This window comes from Melopsittacus undulatus, chromosome 3 (genome assembly GCF_012275295.1).
Source record: "Melopsittacus undulatus isolate bMelUnd1 chromosome 3, bMelUnd1.mat.Z, whole genome shotgun sequence".
NCBI classification, from domain to species: Eukaryota; Metazoa; Chordata; class Aves; order Psittaciformes; family Psittaculidae; genus Melopsittacus; species Melopsittacus undulatus.
In genome coordinates, this window is record NC_047529.1 from 37,819,190 (window position 1) to 37,838,794 (window position 19,605).

Genomic DNA, 19,605 nt, shown 5'->3' on the forward strand with positions numbered 1-19,605 from the left:
CATAGTAAATGAGTAGGTCTTAGATTCTTCCACCTCTTTATTAGTGAATTTACTTGAGATATACATACTTCTTGAAATCATGGTCATGCCTGCTTTTAGAAATTCTTGTCCTCAAAAGGACACACATGTAGTGTACATTCATCTAAACTGTGTGAGGCTGAGAGAGAAGATGAACGTGTGCAGCATTCATAGCAATTCATAAGGTCCTGACGGAGAGCAAAGAGATTGGAGTAATTTGCTATATGACCTGAAGCAAAAATAAATTGTTTAAGATTAAAACAATTCAGAAAAAAATCTTTTCATGCAGGATTTCTTTTACAGGTGAAATGAAACTTTGCACAAAATGAGTTGTATGAAAGAAGTTAAAAAAAAAATACAAAACCAAACAGTGATGTTTTTTGAGCCTAGTGTTGCACTTTATTCCCTTTGCAGTTCCTTATGTTAAATCCCACACATGCAATTCCCACAATGGTAACAGGACACAGGGATTTAACTTTTTTCTTTTCAACCAATAAAGCTGCTTATCATAGAGAGGTATAGAGAGTCCTTCAAAAGGGCAAATATAGGCTTATTGAACATCAGCAAACATTGTAATGCAATGGTGTCTTTCCAAACATTACTTACAGCTACATTTCCATTCTGTTTAGACTCCACAGAAGCACAAGCATTAGATTTCAAGCTGAGGTCTCTACTCCTAGAAAAGCAGTCAGTTTCATTGGCACTTTCTCCAGGTTGGCTGTAATCCTGTCTGAGCTGAATGCAACTGAAAGAATTAAGTCATCTCATTCATTGGTTTCTTTAGATGAGAATAATTTAAAATGGCACTGGTTTGCTGGGATTTATTTAGCTTGCCTGTAGTTTGCACTCAATCTAACTGTAATAGGAAACAATAATGTGTCATGATGAAACATAAACACAGCATTCGCCCATTGGACTCTTTAGCAGAAGTGTCTTGCTAAATCCTACAGCTAAATCCTTGTCAGACATCAAATAATCAAGAAATTTCTGTAAATCATAAATACAGTAAAAAGGTGGGGTTTTTTTAGTCAGTTTCTAGGACTTTTTGTTTACGTATGGACAGCATTTCAAAAAATTTCTCTGTAGTTACGTAAACTTTGCAATCCAACATTAAAAATGGTAAAATTAATCTGAATCTCTGTCATCTTTACTTGAAATTAGGAACATAAAATATTTGGTATGTCTCCAGGATGTGAAATTTAAAATAATGATAAAAATATATATATATCATTCTATAATAATGTGTGCATTTATTGTATGCATTCCTCAGCAAAGATAATATTATGAATGTTAGTAAATTTGGCATGTGTGTTAGGAAATACTGTAGTATGCTGTGGCAATTTTAAGTTTACTTAAACTTAAGTAAACTTAAGTTTACTTAATGCCAATAATTATTGGCATTTCTACTTGTTTCAGTATTAAAAGTTTGAATAAACAGGTATTTATTTTTTATGTACTTTCCTATTTTGTGTGGTGTCAAATCACCCTTTTTCCAAGACTAATTAAAACTGGCACACTGCTATTAAGAGTTCTTAGATCTTTGTGCTTAGGGGATGGCTTCTTATTAGAGTAGAAAAGGTCTTTTTTAATAACCATATTCATATCTGATTCACAAAAATATAACAGTGACTTCAAGTGGGTAACTTTGTTCTTATGTCATTATAACAAAATTTTCCTGGGACAGCTGCTTTTAGATGGCAAGCTGAGTTATATTTCAATTTAGAAGCTAAAAAATGTAGCTGTTATCAACCTGAAATCGTGGAGTTCAGCTCTGTCTGTGCTGTTTGTGTCACTGTGAGGAAAGTTTCTGTGTTTTTCTGTGTGTTGGTTTCTCATGTATAGAAAAAAAATGTTATTCTTCTACTACACAGTGCACAAACACCTCCCACATATAATCCTTGCTCATAGTGACACTTGAGGTTTATCTGGTAGCAGTAACATAGGTCTGAATAATTCTGCTGCCATCCAACTAAGCATAATTTTTCTTACTATTATCACTTTAAACAAATTAGAAAAAAGATGGTAACTTGTGGAAAAAAAATGCAGTAACTTGTATAAATCCAACAGCTCTGACATCTACCAAAGAGAGGGGTTTCTTGTTTAATATATACGCTAGTATTAAACATTTGAAACTTTTTGTCTTACATAAAGCTCTTACAACTCATGGAATATTCAACAGAATTAATGAAACAGATCACTAAAAGCCACTGGCTCATTGAACTTTCAAAATTCTTAGTTAGGAACATAAACTGAAAGTCCTTAAACATGAGAACATGTTTCATGAAAACAGCTGTACTGGGTCAGAAGGACTTTGTCTCTGCTAATGGCAATATTATGTACCTGTGAGGGATATATAGTGATATAGTGATTTTTTTGGTATATATATGTCTGATAATTTAATGACTGATACTTTGAATGTAGAGTTGACTATCTAAGAATTCAATAACGCCAAGCAGATTCGTTCATTCTGACTAATTAAATGTATCAAATTACCAAATGCCAAACATAAATGTCTTAACATCTTGAAGCTATTTAAAAGTAAATTAATATTCATAAGGTACAGAAACATGATGTAATTTTTAAAATGGAGGAAAAAGTGAAAAATAATGACTCATTCTGTGTTGCAGAAGTTTGGTAGAAAATAAATGATTCTGTTGTAATGACACAGGAGACCACACTGTCAGTAAAATATCCCTGGAATTGATCTATCAATTAGAAGAAAAATAGGCAGACCTTATAATGTATTTTTTGAGATTTACTAATATTAGTATTGTGTTCTCTTAAGCAGTTCTTACTTCATTAAAATGTGGTTCTCCTGTTGCTGAATTTTACCCTAGTTTCTTACCGAGTGAATTACACTGTTTCCTTAAAAACTTAACGCCATATGAAGCCCAATTCTGTGGTGGATTTATTAGTAGTGGTACTTTCATTAAATATGTAGAAACTTAATCCAGAAATGAGGGTGGAAGCAGAACTTATTTCTTACCTTGATGGGGTTGAATCACCCCTTATTGCACAATGGATAAGAAATACTAGGAGGAAATGAAAATGCCTGAAGATCTGTCAGACTTCACACATGCTTTAAGAACAAGGAATTTAAGAAAAAAAATCCTATGACATTAAATGTCCTTAATTCTGCTGTTCACACCCACTCCACCTGCACAGATATTCTTGTGAGTTTCTGAAGAAAGAGCATGTGGCTAAGACACGGCTCACTGAAGGTGCCACCTGGCATGGTAGCATTTGCATTTAAATAATAAATCACAGTGTAGCAATTCTATGGACAGAAGCCTGTGGCTGGGTTAAGCCCAGTCAGCTGCAATGTTCCTTCTCACTCTACTGTTTCAATCACTTCTCATCGTCCTAGTCAGGCATTTGCAGAAAAATCCCAGAGCCATTTTAGTAACCTGAGCAAAGTTATGTTCAGTAGACTTCTCTCAGATGCCATTTGCTTTTTCAAGCCATGCACAGCTCAGTCATAGCGTCCCTTTTGAAAGCTCTATTAATCCACTTCCATAGTTACTTTTCTTGCTGATATTTTTTCCCCAGCCTTCCTTAGCTTGTAATTTGTGATGTAGCTGCCCATTGCTCTCTGCAAAGCCCTGTTGCACTGTAAAAAAATGCGCCACTAAATTGAACTGATGATCACACTGTGAGAAATAGTATTTATTAGAGCTAATTCCTATGTCATAATCATTAAGCTAGTGAGACAGTTTCTAGATGAATAACACTCATGGTAAGAGGTGTTTGCCCATCTGTCTTCCAAGAAGAAGCATTAATATAGATGCTTCAGGTGTATAGCTGTGAGGTTTCCAAACTGTGTAAGGCAGATGTGTGTTTCTCTGTGGTCACCGACTGAAGTGGCTGGTGCACTTACTAGTGTGCATCAACAGTGCTGCTGCTTCTTCCTAAACAGTTGCCTCAAGTCTGAAAATTATTTGCATTTAGTTCTTTGCAGTTTTCCTGGCATCTGAACGGTAGCTGGAGCTGTACCACATGAGTGCAAAAGTACAGGCTTCTCTTTTCAGTTTGTATCTGGAGGAAGTTTTGAGGGTGTTTCAGAAGTGTTTGTTTTTCTTGCAGATATAACCAAGTGACATTTCTAGTAACTGTATTTCCTTCTTTTTTAATTCAGTGTGAAGTCTGACTTGTGCTGTTACACCTACTGCCAATTCCTTAGGGATCCCAAAATTTAAGTGTCCATCCCTCTTTTGCTTTGTGGCAGGGGGTTCTCCAAGCTAGTGACAGTGAGCAGAAGACTTGTAAGCTAACCTGAGCATCCTGGCACACATGGCTGCCCTGAAGAGTACTACTGGGTAAAGTGAGAACCTTTCCCTTTATATTATCTCAAAATCAGTGTCCTGCAAGCCAGTTTATAGCTAGGATAAGGATGTAGTTGCAAAAATTAAAAATACAACCAGCTGCTAGGAGTGCATGGGAGATGGCAGCTCTTCTTTCTTCTCCTTAGCTGGTGGCTCCTGTTCCTGGGGCACGGAGAAGTTGGGATGCTGCATGCTCTGTAGGTATGGTCTTCAGGCATGCTCTGAATGCCCTGTCAGGCTAGGCAGCCTTGCCCTTCCCTGCCAGCCTCCAGAAAGAGCAAAATGTTGTCCTCTGAGAGGTGTCCAGACAGCTAGCAACATGATTACATATGTGGTGTCCTCCTTGGGATTTGACCGAAGGGCTGTGTACTGAGCACCTTTAATTGTGTAAAAGGCACAATAAAAAGAAATTTTGTTCTTTTGCTTACACTGGGCAATATGGCTTTGATACAGATACTATTCCTCCCTTTTCTAATAATGAGTAATATAAAAGATAAATGTTTTCATGGGGGCCTCTTCCCACCCCACAGCAATATAGTAACAGTTACAATATTTCTTTAGAGAGGATGTATTTGACAACCAGTTTTTAAAAATAAGTATTTCTAAGTATAATTTATAAAATTAATAAGAGAAGAAAGTACACTAATTAGGGATTATTCTGTATATATTCCGTATATTCCATACATATGTATTATATAATCTGTATATATATACTTTTTATATATGTTTCTTATGCTTTTTCCTAATCCACCTGTACTAATTTCTGCCATAGACAAGATGCTGCACTAGGCAATCTGCCAGGCCCATTAAGAACATAAAAAAATAGCATACAGGGTAGATAAGTGATCTTCCATTATGCATTTCCTGTGGTTAAGAGAAACACAAACATTCACCCTAAGCACTGCAGGTCTTTTTATACCTATGAAAGCTTTGCTATTCTTTTGAATAAAACGTGAGTGAGAAAACTTCATTGGCTTGGATTATATGATTTTCTGCAGAATGAAACACAAGTCAAATTATGTCAGTGAATAATAGTCTCAAGGTTTTGAACAAATGTGGAACATTATTCTTGTAATCTAAAAAAATGCATGAAGCATTTTGTTTCTGTAATGAAATTGCCAGCAGGACAAACATTCGAGGTACAAAAAGAGAATTCACATTCAAAAAGCAGAATCTGCTTGCATGCTATTGAGATAAGGAAACATATAATATGTTTCCAACTGAGTGACCATACTTCCTTGCGATCCATTAGGTAAGCAGAACTTCCAGCTCATTCCAGCCCACATGTAATTCCAGTAAAAAAACAGATAAACAAAAGAAAACATGATGTCAAAACTGAGGAATCACAGATGGCCTTAGTCCAGCAGAGGAAAAAACTTGAATGGGTCTGACAGTAGTAGATAATATTGCTTTAGATGTCAAGGATGTTTAATTTAGGTAAAAGTCTTTTTGATGGTATTTGGAATGGCAGTATGATTCTTTCATTACATTGCACAAGCACTATGCCATACTGCATGAGAAATGTTTTTAAGCTTTCAGAACCACAAACTAGTCTGAGCTAAAAAGGCAGAGCTCAGCAGCTGGGAATATGTGCTGGACACCCTGGAATAAATGCTGGATTTGGAACTGTATATAAGATACGTGTAAAGTGCACAAATCTTAGTGGAAAAGCAATGCAGAAAATGAGTATTTCCTATAATGACACTAGTTATCCAATGTAGCCTACTGGTATTAGCGTGTGTGTTCTTTGTTCTTTTTTATGACAGAATTTTGCTCAGAATCACAGAAAATAAGCAGGGAATCAGAAAGTCCATCTCACTTTTCCTCTCCCATTTGCAGCAAGACTGTCTGACAGATCCCTGGTCAGTTCCTAAAACCTGCAGAGGAAGATTTTGCACATTACCCCTAAGCAATCTACTCCTCTCTCTCCCATTAAAGGCTTTTCCACCTGCCTCATGTACACCTCCATTGCTCCAATTCTAGTCCATACTACTTGTCTTATTCACAGTAGAAATTAAAAAAGTTTATTCCCTTCTTTTTTTTTTTTAAGAATCATTTTAAGCTGTCATCATGTTTACCCCAAGTTGTCTTTTCTCTTGACAAACCAGACCACATTTTCATGTTTCCACATTTATCGTCTCTCTAATAATTTTAATGGCCTCATATTTTTGATGCACAGTATTCACAATTCGAAACAGTAGTCCTGGGGAGGCCATATTAGTGCTGAGTAGAGCAGGGTGATTACTTCCTATGTTTCACTTTAAACAATTCATTTTATTATTATTTATTTCAAGTAACAGTATTTAATTATTATAATCTGTAAAAAATCATTACCTAAATTCTTATTTGCACTGATTCTTTGTGCTGCTGATTGCTGTGTAACCGGTTTTTAATTGTCCCTATTTCCTATCTGGGACTGATTTTATGTTTTTTTGATTTTGTTTTGTTGTTCTTTGTTTGGGGTTGGGTTTTGGTGTTGTTTTACTTTTTCTTCTCCAGTTTGTCAAGACGTTTCATTCTATTCTTCTTCTTCCAGTAAGCTTACAGCCCCTCACCACTTCTTGCACATTTAGTGCAGTCTTTTGCTCAGTTCCCTAATGGAAATTATAGATTATAGAAAACATGAAGTCCTCATATAGTACTTTATTCACCTTTTAATTTTTGACCTCTTGAAATATTTTTCTCCAGTTGCTTACCCATTTTGTTGTAAGCTAATCATGAGTGTACTTTTGGAGGGAGTCAAGTGAATATCCTGTGGGACAGGATCAAAATTCAATTCAAACTATCTGCTTTCACCTAACTACCAGGTCTGTTGCCATGTTAGAGAAATTGAACTGGTTTAACAGGATTTCTTTTTTTGACAAACTCATACTTCTTATCATTTGGGTATCTTCTAGATGATAAGTAATCTTTTTCTGTGGTTTTGCTCTAATATTTCTTTGAGAATTGAAGTTACATTTATTTCAGTAGCTTTTTGGCCTATCCAATTGTTTAGTCTCTTTTTTTCTCTAGGAATGAAACACTTCACAACAACTAAAACATCAGTGTATTATCAGCATTATTCACAGACTAAAGCCAAAACATAGCACTGTACCAGCTGGGCTAGAGGAATAGAAGAACAATGTCACTCCCAAATCCTTGACTCTCTTTACCTCAAGTTCAGAGCCCATTGTCAGCTCTTCTCAGGAGTCATCCATGACACAACATGGCAGTCAGATTTAGACCTGCTGAGCCTTGGTAATTCTTCATTCTCTCATGGGTATGAGCTCCTGGCAGGGAGCACCTTGATGTATCCATTCATTTTAAGGGAGACTAGCCAACCATTACCATTATTTTATTTCCACTTTGAGCAGTAGTCATAAATATCTTTAGGGACAAACAGCTTTTCCTCCTTGCCCTTCATTATAAGTAATCCTTCTTTGATGGTGCAGTGCGGTGATTGGATGGAAAGGAAGTGACCTGTTAAATAGCAGGTTAATTTTCTGATGTTGCAGCACCTTGTCCTGCCTAACCATTTCTCCCTCCACAATGCCTGATCATGCTTTCCTTCCTCCCCTTCTCTCCCTTCCCTGGGGAGTTTGTATGTGCATTATGTTGATAAGCTTCTGGTCTTCCTTGGAACTCATTAACCTAATCCAATCATCCAAGCTTTCCCACTTGATTAGCCTGACAGGAGACATCTCTCACACCAAATAATCTTCCTGGAATTTTTTCTTGGCAAGTAAGTGGAAGACACATTGTATGGAAATCTGGATGAGGATGCAGTCTGAAGAATTTTGCCTTTCAGACAGAAGGCATTTTGACAATACAGCAGTACCTAAACAATCTGATACTTCCTCTGGAGTCTTTGCAAACTTGAAAGATTGCTTCAAAAGTTGTTGTTGTGGGACTGTACAGGACATGGGTCTGGGGAGAGGAATCCTTTTTCTCACAGGAAAATATTAATCCAGATCCATTGACATTCTTAGATTGTTTTTTTTAGACCAGGTAGTGTGGGAAAACTGATCTATAAAACAGTTCATATCCCAAAGCATAAGGATTTATTTCTGGAAATATGTGCTAGTCAAATAATGAGAATTACCAACAGATGTTTAATAACTGCAAGAGATAGTCATTAGTTGTGACTGACAATCAGCTGGAAAACTGATCTTCCTTATCAGTTATAACTTTGTGGCATAAGAAAGAGAACATATCTTTACGGAGAACATCATTACTCAGATGTTTTCAGATTGTAAAAAGCTGCACTGGGTTAATTTGTATTAAAACTTCCCCAAGAATAATACATATAAACAAATACATTTTATTTTAATTTTGGTTTCTGAAGGGCGTTTCAGTCTCTATACTTACAGAAAATACCTTTAGGACTTCTCTGAAATTTTAAATAATACAAGCAATAAAATTTCATATTGGAGGCTGATAAATGCTTCTTTATCACAACAGTACAGATTACTGTCTTAAAATAAGCAAAGTAAATTTTGGTTTTGAGAAGCAAAACAATGAAGAGAAAGTGTATCAGAACCTGTGGTCTTGGCATATTCATCTCCTAGTTGTAAAATAAGAGTATAAATACACAGCAGGTCTGGTTGTAATCTTTTATGTAGCAACTAATTTAACACAGAATATAGCCAAGGGAAATGCATAGCAGAATTAACAAGAGCTAGCTGTAACTGTGAATAATACAATGTAAAAAATTCAATGATACCATAGCATGCAGAAAATATGCTTCATTATTGGAAATAGAGGTCACTGTAGTAATTTTGAGCTAGCTAACCTATGCCTGAAACCCTCTGGGATCTGTCATGCTTTCACTGATGACAAGGTCAAAGATAAGGGCTATGCCCTGCTGGTATACATCAAAAGTACAAATTACTGACCTTTTTATTGTAGTAGTTTCTGAATAACTACTACCATCACTGGGATATAGGTCAAAACAATTATCATTTTGAGCCTCTTGGATAGATGTTATGTTACTAAGTATGTCTTAGATATCTAAGAGACAGACTCAAAAGTGTACTTAGGTCTTAGAGGAAAAACAAGCAAGGAATATGAATCAGTGAATTAGTAGTTAGAGCTCTTAGATGGTAAGACTGAGTCTTACACACAGGTCAAGCTCCCATAGCTACTACTATTTCTTGTTTCTTATTCAGTGTTAAACTGAAATGTACGCCAGGGAGAGGATCAGGGCTTCTTCCTTCCTACTCCCTCACCCTGGTATCATTGCCACCTGCTTTTAGCTAATACCTCCCCAGGACAGGATCTGCAGTTGGGAGCAGAGGTGTCTGACTGCAGTAACTTCTTGAGGCTCACTTTAGGCCATGGAGCATTATCACCCTTCTTCATGCAGGGACCCCCTGGCAAGAGAGATGAAATATGCACATCTTCTTATAAAAAGCCTGCATGCTTCCAGTCAGGGAGTGCCAGGTAGCTGGAAGTTAGGTATTGTGAAGTGTTTGTGCCTGAATCCTGAGTTTAGCAGGGAGGAAAACATGTAAGTACAGAAGCTGTCCAAGCACTGCAGGAAGTTGAAAAGCATTGGTTTGTCATATGCTCTATAACAAACATATATACACTCTAAAGAGAACATCTCAGTTTTACAAGTAACGTTAATTAGGAAACCATTAGGAGAAAGGGCTGAATTGTTATTAAAAAACACTGAAGGATAAGCAATTGAATTTGGTTTACTGAAATCAATAAAAAGACCTCTAATTAACTTTAGGGGTTCGACACAAGCCCTTGCAATGGTTATAAATTGTGGTAAATACTTTGTGTCTTCCAAAAATGCAGAGGCACAGGTAGGACTTTTCTCAGATATCACGAAGAATAAAGGAAGCAAGCAGTAACATACACAAGAAACCTAGACCAATATAGGGTTTCAGTTGAATGTGGAGTTAGGCTCCAAAACTGATCCTGAAAATGGCTTAAGCTGCCATTGGATGCTTAAAGTGCCTAGATAAAGTAAGATACACACTTGGACATCAATGGTGAATCCAAACTGACGAATTCTTTAACCACTCACTGGAAGGACTGTCTAGTCACTTGTGGTATCCACCCTGAGGAATTGGGTGCCCAGATCCCACACCTCATCCTGCTCTGGAGCTTTAGAGGAGGGTCTCTCCACCAGGACCCACTTACCAGGTCACCAGTCTCTGAGCTGCCACCTGCTGTGCACACGCACAGGACTGGCATTTACATGCAATTGAGTAGTATCTCCACCTGGGAAAGGAAAGTTGGCCTGGCTTTAAGAGAAAGGTATGACTTTCTGTCCTTACCGTTTGGACAGCCAGTCAAGGAACAAGAAGCTCCCTATTCAGTCCCCATTCCCAAGTTTAGTATGTCTTATATGGTGACATGGTGATTTTTTCAGTCACTGGCCAGTAGAATAGTTTCAGGAGGGGCAGATGAGTATAACATCCATCTTCTGCTACAGCCAGATGATGAAAGAGGTGGAAAACAGACATTTTCGAGGGTTATTCTTTCCATGCTGTCCTCTGTTGAAGGCAGAACAAAGGGTGTCTCTGAACCTTCTCTGGCAGCAGGTCTGAGAGGAGGGGCAACCTTGCTGCCTCTTCAGGGTCTGCTGGGTTCTACAAGGCCCAAGGAGAGGATGCTTTGTTAAGCATATTATGATCCTTGCTCTCAAAAGAGGCTAGCAAAATCTGTTTGGTATCTGTGAACTTCCATTTCTTTCTATAATATAAGGAAAACTTTTGTATTTTCAAGGCATAGTATGTAGCTAAGTTTAATAAAGCTGGTGTGGTATTTGTCTACATATGTCTGTGGTTTCAGAGACTATAACTGCCAAAAGTAATGTGAGTGGAATGGAATAGAGTGGAGTGAAAGCATGGGATGACTGACAGAGACACAGAGAAATGTAATTTAGCAAAACAGATAGAGGAACACAGACCAACCTGCTCAAACTGGAGAGCTGCTGGAAGCTTGTTTATCTCATGCTGAATGCTGTTCATTGTTTAATCAGTCAAGATATAACTTCACAGACTGTATTTGGGGAATTGAGGGAAGAAATATGGAAAAAATATTTCTCTGGATTCACTCCAAGACTTAGTTTTAACACCTTTTTACTACTGTCATATGTGACTTTTAGGTGTAAGCTCAACAATAGAGCACTGTTATCCAGTTCAGTGTATTCCTCGACAGGCTTACAGACTGAAAAGGGAAATTACAAAGGAGTGTGGAAATAGGGAATCAGCCATAGGACTAGCCAAGTAGCAATTTTCCACCAGCAAAAAGACAATGAAGCAGTAATGGTGCCCCTGTTACCACATTCCAGCAAAGTATTTCAAAGTGTGATCCCAGTGACATCAGTTTTAGGAATATGGATGCACTAGCCAAGTCTCATGTGCTGGGCATGCAGCTGACACGACTGGCTTCTGTTAGGCTTGCACTTCTTATATTTGAAGTATAAAGTCATATATTTTTTCCATCTTTGGTACCTTATATACATTTCACTGCCTCTGCAGTAGAGTCCAGTGCACAAAGGATACTGGAAGGGATATTACAAAGGTCTCTAACAGCAACTCAGCATGAAAAAGGCTCCCACTCCTTGTGTTTGCACTCTCTGGGAGGGAAGAAAGTGTTCTATGGGACATAAAGGAATGAAGAGGAATGAAAACTACATGTATTTCAAGCTAAATTTTAACCTTTGTATAATTTTGTTTCACCTCTGATTCATTTAAAACTTTGATTAACCAGGCCTGGCTTGTCTCTAATAGAGATCAGAATTACATTTTCTTTGTAACTTATTTATGCTTACTGTTGGCAATCCAAATGAGTCAATGTGGTCTCTTAAGTCCAGGTTTTTACGCATACTGACAAAAGAAATGCTTATGCAGATTTCAGTCAATCTATTCCCATGCTGGAAAGGTCTGCCTACTTCACCTTCATATCCTCTCTGATCCTACTCACTGCTGCATCACACAAAATGGAAGAGATAGATACATGTAATGAAAATACCATCACTCTGTATCTTAATGTTCTTCCTCCCCCTTCAAAATGAGAAGATCAAAGGCTCTTTCATTTAAAGGCTACAAAGATTTTAAGTGAAAACACAGTGTTATTGAAGGCAATGTCAAAACTCCCACTGAGTTCAATCAGGTCAGGATTTCATTGCCTGATTTTGTAAAATTGATGAATAAGAGAACATGGGATAAGGATATATGAAGCAATCACAAATCACAGAATGTGAATCATGCATGGTATGAGCTGGGCTTTTATAATTCAAGAAATAGGGTTGTCCTGGGAAACTGAGACTTGCAAATCTAAGGGAAATGTTTTTATCCCATACATAGTTACTTCTGGAACAATCTTCACACATTTGAGTAAGAGGCTTAAAGTCACCATTAACTGATGACTAAAATTGGTCTTGAATTACAAGTAGTGAGCATGGAGATATGTGGTAAAAAATAAGCTTTATAAGTGCCTATATATCGATAAAAGAAGATTAAACCAAAAGTAGATGAGCTTTGGCAAAAATGCCAAATATAATCACACACTTCTGAAAGCCAGGAAACTCACAATTATTGCAATATTTTCTCATAAAGTATTTCTATTTGCCATCTTAGCTGGAGGAAGAGAGTTATACTACACAAAAGATATTCCATTGGTTCTGTTGAAAACAAATGTGAACAAAGAGATGATGCTGTGAAATTAGTGTGCACGTTATATGCCCTAGCAATAGACACAAGGGTATAATACAGAGTAACTTGATGTTTCCAAATGTGAACAAGAGCCCTTTCCTGCCACTTACTGTCTCATCTTCGCAGTGTGGCAGAAGCTTGAAGAAAGAAAATTTACTTGAAGTAAGCAAAAAATCAATCTCTTAATTACAAACTTTGAAAGAAAGCTAGAAATAAAGAACAAGACAGGAGCAGGGAGTTGGAATAGGTGACCAGAGGTCCCTTCTGACCTGAATTACCTTTTGATCCCATGACAACATGAGAAGCTACAAACTCAAATTGCCTCAGATCTCAGCCTCCTGTTCTCATAGTTGTAAGGAATTTCTCTGATACCTTTTTCTGGCTGCTAGGACCCGATCATACTGGTCCTTCATCACATTTGCAGAACATCCTTATTAACCTGCTATCAAGGGATATCTGTACTGTTGCTTTCATGTAGGTATCTGGCACTTGTGAAAATTTTAATGAATTTCTTGTCAGCATATCTGAAAATTACTGATATTCTCCCTGCCATAATGCTGATTTCTCTACCCATATAATCCATTTTCTCTCAGGAAATAAACTGAGTTGAAGTTACAAATCCACAGCACAAATATTTTGCAAATTATATATATGCAGGTATGTTTTTTAATTCACAGTGTTCTTCATGTCTGCTGGCTTTTACAGAGACAGTTAATGGTGCATGAATTTGTATCTTTTACTTTAAACGGCACTCTGTCACAATGTTATTTGCCTCTGGATCAGTAATATGCTAATAAATTCATCCCATTAACAGCTAGAGCAAGCTAGACAAAAAGTAGAGAAAAATAATAATTAAAAATAAAAAAAATAAAAGCTTTTTCATTAAAAATCTCTCATTTTTTACAGATTTCATCCATTTTCCAGTACTCTAATTCAAAAAAGATTGCTGGGGCTGCACAGTAACGTGTCAATCACTTTAATCAGTGATGTCAGCTACTGAATAGCAGCTTACAAATAATTTTCTCTTTCCATTCTTGCTGGATTTGTCTCATTCTGTCAGAATAAAAAAAAAAATTATCTTGGGTTTACTTGAACTTAGCAACTGGGATGTTTGTCCAAATTGGACGCGCTAATGTTTGTTTCTGCCATGTATCATTCTACAAAGAAAGCATCAATGCTGAGATTTTGCACAAAGACCTTGAACCAGATCCTGCAGCCCACTGAGTCTGTAATAGCAGGTTTATTATATAACTGATTCAGCTTAGATTTAGTTCAGTGTCTGATTTTTAATTGTATAGAAATCCATAAGCCAGGAGAGGGAGGAGAAAGAATCATTGTGACTCATCTGAAGACTTAGCAGAGTACTTTTTTTGGATCTTTTCTGCATGAGATTAACCTTGCGAATGTGAATTGATGCAATGTTCTTGCTGAAGGAGAACTTTCTCTTTTAACCTTGGAAGTACTTTATCAAATGATAGAGAACACCTCCACTTCAGATAAATCAGTAATTGAAGTTACTTGTTATGGTCAATTTACTGTTTAAGAAAGAAAATGCTAATGAAGAGGCAAACCCAAAGGAATGGGTAATAAAAAGGGCTCATTGGGCTACAGTCTTGTTTTGGTACTTCTGCTTTAAGAACTTTGATGGAGAATATGCCTTTCTGATGGTTCCCTTCTGAAATAGGATTAAAATTCCTTATTTCATAAATTAATGGCGAGTGTTACCTCGTTATCTGAAGTGTTACTATATTACAGATAATGAAATTTAAGCTGTATAATTTTATGTAAGGATTGGGAAACTCTGCTTAAAATATTCATGGATGATTTAAGAGAATTTATAAATGGGAGAAGTATACTGACCTTACCTGAAATTATGACATCAAAATAAGTATCAAAAAGCCATTATTTCCAAAAACTCCATTATTGAGATTATTCAAGAATAGGCAAGCCATTCATATAAAAAAACTAAAATCTGATTAAATTCCTCTTTTTTTTAGAGGAAATCAGTTAAGGCATTCATTTCTAAAATAAGCTGCTGAAAGGAAACATGATTTAGCACCCTAAGTAAAAATTTATATGGTTATTTTTATTCCAGAATATTCTGGAAGTACAAAGTAATGTCAGAAGAGCCGTGTTTCTTATAAATCTTAGTTGTTATCATTACAGATATGACCAAAATTTATTATTCTGGCATCTCTTACCCTCACAAAAAACCACTCCAACAAACAGAAAAGAACAAACCACAAACCGAAACAACCACAAAGTTCTAACAAGTATTAACATTTTGGAGGGAACCTCAATATAGAAATAAATAAGAATCTAAGTGGAATGGTGGCTGTACTCTATTTTGCTCAGTATCAATTTTTAATTTTTTTTTTAATTTAATGAATTTTTCAGCTACATAGACCAGAATTATCTCATAGACTTTGACTCGCATAGAGTTATCTTTCTAAATTGTCTTTTTCTACCAGTGCTTTCAAACTTTGATAACAATTATTGCTTCACTTCACAAGGCAGAATCAGGTTGTGTGTGTTCTTCTCAAATTTAATATGCTCTGCTCCTTTTTTATGATTTTATTTGCTTTTAATAATTTTTCTGTTTATTAGTTCCACTGAAACCTGGTCACCTCTAACTTATTTTGATGATACTTTATAGCTCTTCATTAATTTCCTTTTTAATTTTGCAGCACTAAACAAGGTGAGGTACCATCATCAGCTAGAACTATACTCACTGAGCACATTTTTGATGCAAGTTTATTAATTCAGCATATGCTTTTAAACAAAGTTGTAATGATATTTATTAATTAAATAAGCATAAGGATCAAATTTCCATAAAATTGGATGGTATCATTGCAGTGCCTAAAATTAATGAAAAACTGTGTAGACTTAGTGGAGCTCTGAATGAAACCTTAATCATAAATTCATCTAATTACTTAACCCTTTTTATCTCTTTTTTTTTTCTTTTTTTTTTTTTTTTTGGTTTTGTTTTAATGACCTATTCTTTTGTCCTCTTCTACAAACAGTGAAACTTTACCCTCTAAGTGACTGTACCTTCTGAACAGATATAAAACCTTTTTTTGATGTTGTGCTGGGTGTTTTGGTTTTTGTTTGTTATTTTAGCCATTTTTACAGGAAAAAAGTGACCCACTATTCAGGCAATATTAAGAGCTCATTATGTTTCACACAAATGTAATATCTAAATGTTGAGACAATTCTCACTCAGAGAGCTCAAATATCCTTGAAATTTGGGCAAAATGTTTGTTACCTTTTGTGTTTTTGTAGGTTAAATGTTAGCACAATCTTTTTTAATGTTTATGGCATGCTAGTAAAAGTACTTTAACTGAGGCCATTAAATATATAGCACTGTCAGTTTTATTTTTATTTCTTTGATATTATCATGGAGTGCATTTTTCATGGAAGTCACTGTTTCTACATTTGAGGTGAAAAGTTATTAATATCAAAGCCTTCATAGGATGGCTGAATGTGTCCAAAATTATTTATACTGTCTTCAGCTTTTATCCATGTTGAACAGTGGAACTGAACCAAATATTGCTCAGGCTCTGGAAATACCTGGAAGCTTCATTTTCAGACTCCTGTTTTCCTGTATCTTTTTGCCAGGTAAGATCTTGAGGTAGAATATACTTCTCTCTTAGGAATTTGCTCTTTTAACACTTAAGCTGCAGTTCATTAAAGAATTGAAGCTTGATCCCTAAATAACCTAAGTCAGATATTTGTAAACTATACGGTACACAAAATCTGAGCATGATGTTCTTCAGACTTCACAGGTTTATACAAAATGTTCAAGGTTTGAATATGTATCCAATATATAAATGTTTGCCTCATTAAAAACCTGAATTTTGGGGTAGGCTACTCCTAACCCAACTTGGGTTTTTTTTTCTGTTTTATGTTCTCTCTTTTCAAGACTGTCTTGTTGCATCTCTTCTAAGTTATATGAGGAAAGCAAGTCCAGTTCTATAAAAATCCCTTTCTCAGCAGTGCTTCCAAGGCTTCTCATCCTTGTCAGTGAGTACGTTCAAGTATATTCTGGTAGAGATTTAAGCAACAAAGAGAGCATAAGCAAATTACAGATTTCTAAGGAACTGCCAGTCATTGCTGCCATAACAAAATGAATCTGATCTCTCTTTGGCATACAATTGCCCTTTTCCTCATATACATTGCACTTCAGATGTTTATACATTTAAAGCCTAAACTGTGCCTTGACATACAGCTCATACAACCTTGGGCCATGAGATCATATAGTATGACACATCTACAACTGTCTGCCCAGCTCACTAAAGAATGTTGACAAAGGGGCCAGTATTTTAAGATGAATCTTACATTTAAAAAAAAAACATTACACGGTACATCACATTTGCAACTAGCATTTGGCTCACCCATCAGGGAGAGTAGCTGAAAGGCAGCAGTGCTGACTGACACTGTGCCAAAAGAGCACCAGACACTGTGCCAAAGAGCACAGATAGAAAGACGCAGAGACATCCTATCCTGAAAGATTATACTACGGTGTAAAAATACAGCTTTCCAGCTGCAGAAGCAGAAGAGCGGTCAAAATAATCTATGTTTTTAACTCCTGTTTGTTTTTAGGGGTGTGATGGCCACAAGGTAAGATATTTTTTCACGTTCCCATGGGAGGCTGGTAAGCATAATGAAAAATCAAAACACCAAATAGGGAACTGAGTGAAAAAAAAAGGATTATCAGTGATGGCTTTCCATCTGGAACAAAGCTGGGCACAGTCAAACAGCTGGTGGGAAATATTTGTGCCTGCCATACCCATCCAATAGGTGTGCACAATGTATGAAGGAGAGAGAGAAGTGAGTGCATGTGGGACCATGAAAATGCTCCTGAGGAGTATACTGGGCAATGATTGTATAGTTACATTGCCTAAAAGTGCTCTAGAGACACATGCCTATACTTTGCAAACAGGACGAGTTTTCAACTAAGTGAGAATTTTTAGGATTGAAACGTCTTTGTGTTCTTATGACTAACAGCAAGGAATATCAAAATAATATATGACTAAAAAATCTTTATGATTTTCTCTGAAATAATTTACTCATTTTTGAAAGCATTTCTTACAACTTCTAGACAAAATGAAGCAGCCAGCATGTGCTGAAACTCATTCTTACAGGTTTTTTGATCCTTAGCCAAGTGTAGTGTCTCATAGAGTTACTATTTTAACATTTCAGTGTTAATGTGCAGCCAATGGTGTAATGGCCACTTTTTGAACTTTCTTCACTGTTTTCAACAGTATCCTCTTTCTATATTTTTACAAACCAAAGATTTTCCAGTTGACTAAAATGGATTAAAATTAAAGCTAATTAGTCTACATTTTTGTACTGTATATCTATAAGTCACATTTTGAGCATTATATTGTGATGACAAACCTCTAGTCCCTCTGATTTCCACCAAAATTATCCTCCATCAAGTATCTTGATATTAGAACCACCAACTTTGTACCTTTTTTTAACCTTACAAAAGAGGCATGTTTCAGTGGGTAAGCTAATAATGAATATATGGCAAACAATATATGAGAAACAAAGACATTTAATTTTTTCAGGGCAACAGATGCCATCTTGTAAGTCTGATTTTATAACTGTATGCTTTTCTTAGAAAGAATAACATTCTGTGGCTTTATAAGATGTGCTTGGTAAGTACTTGTATAGTATCTGTGAACATGACTTAAAGTCTAAATGTGCTATGATTTACTAATTATTTTGGTGCAAATGGTTGGGATTTCTATTTTTCTTTATATATTATCAAAAGACAGGAAAGAAATAGGATAAAGAAATAGAAGTAGAAGCAGGGAAGAAAAAAAACAAAAAGTAAAAAAGATGCTGTAGTTTCTGGAGCAGTCAAAAATAGTGTTCTAAGGAAAGTTAGATGATGATTACTGATGATGATGATGACAGCAATCTGTTTCACATATTTTTTTAAAAATTAAGAAACAACCTGGAGATGAAAATAAGAAAAGTGTTAAAGACATAACAAAAGCCAGTAAGGGTTACAGAATGCTCTCATGCTATAAGCACAATCTATTGGAGATAGGTAACAGCAAATGAATGAGATTACAAGCAGAAAAAAATGGTTATATCAGATTCTTAAATAGCCCAGGACCTATTGAATATTATTTGATGATTGTTGACCTGGAAATCCTATGGCCTATTTTATCTGCATTGGCTCAGTTGCACAGTACGGGAAAGCCAATATCTGTGTCCTAATGCAGCTTTTGTATATCGCTCCTCTTTGTGCTCCTGGGTCTACAATAAACCACCGAATTTTACAGAAATGTATAAAGGAGTAGCCAGATCCTTTAGTGTATCTGGTTGTACTATAGAAAAATGTTATGTCAAATCAGCAGGCATATGACCTGACTTTTCCTTCTAGTTAGTTCATTTATAAAACCCGACAAGCATGCAATTGTAATTTTTGCAGAGGGTGAAATGATATGCAAAACCAAATTTGCACAGATTTTACACTCTGGTAACCAAGAAATTAAAAGAAAAATAAATTGAACACAAGCATAAAAAACATACCATATTTTTAATGTCATGATACTAGAAATAAACTGTAGGTCATTCTAAGGTCTGCGATCTCA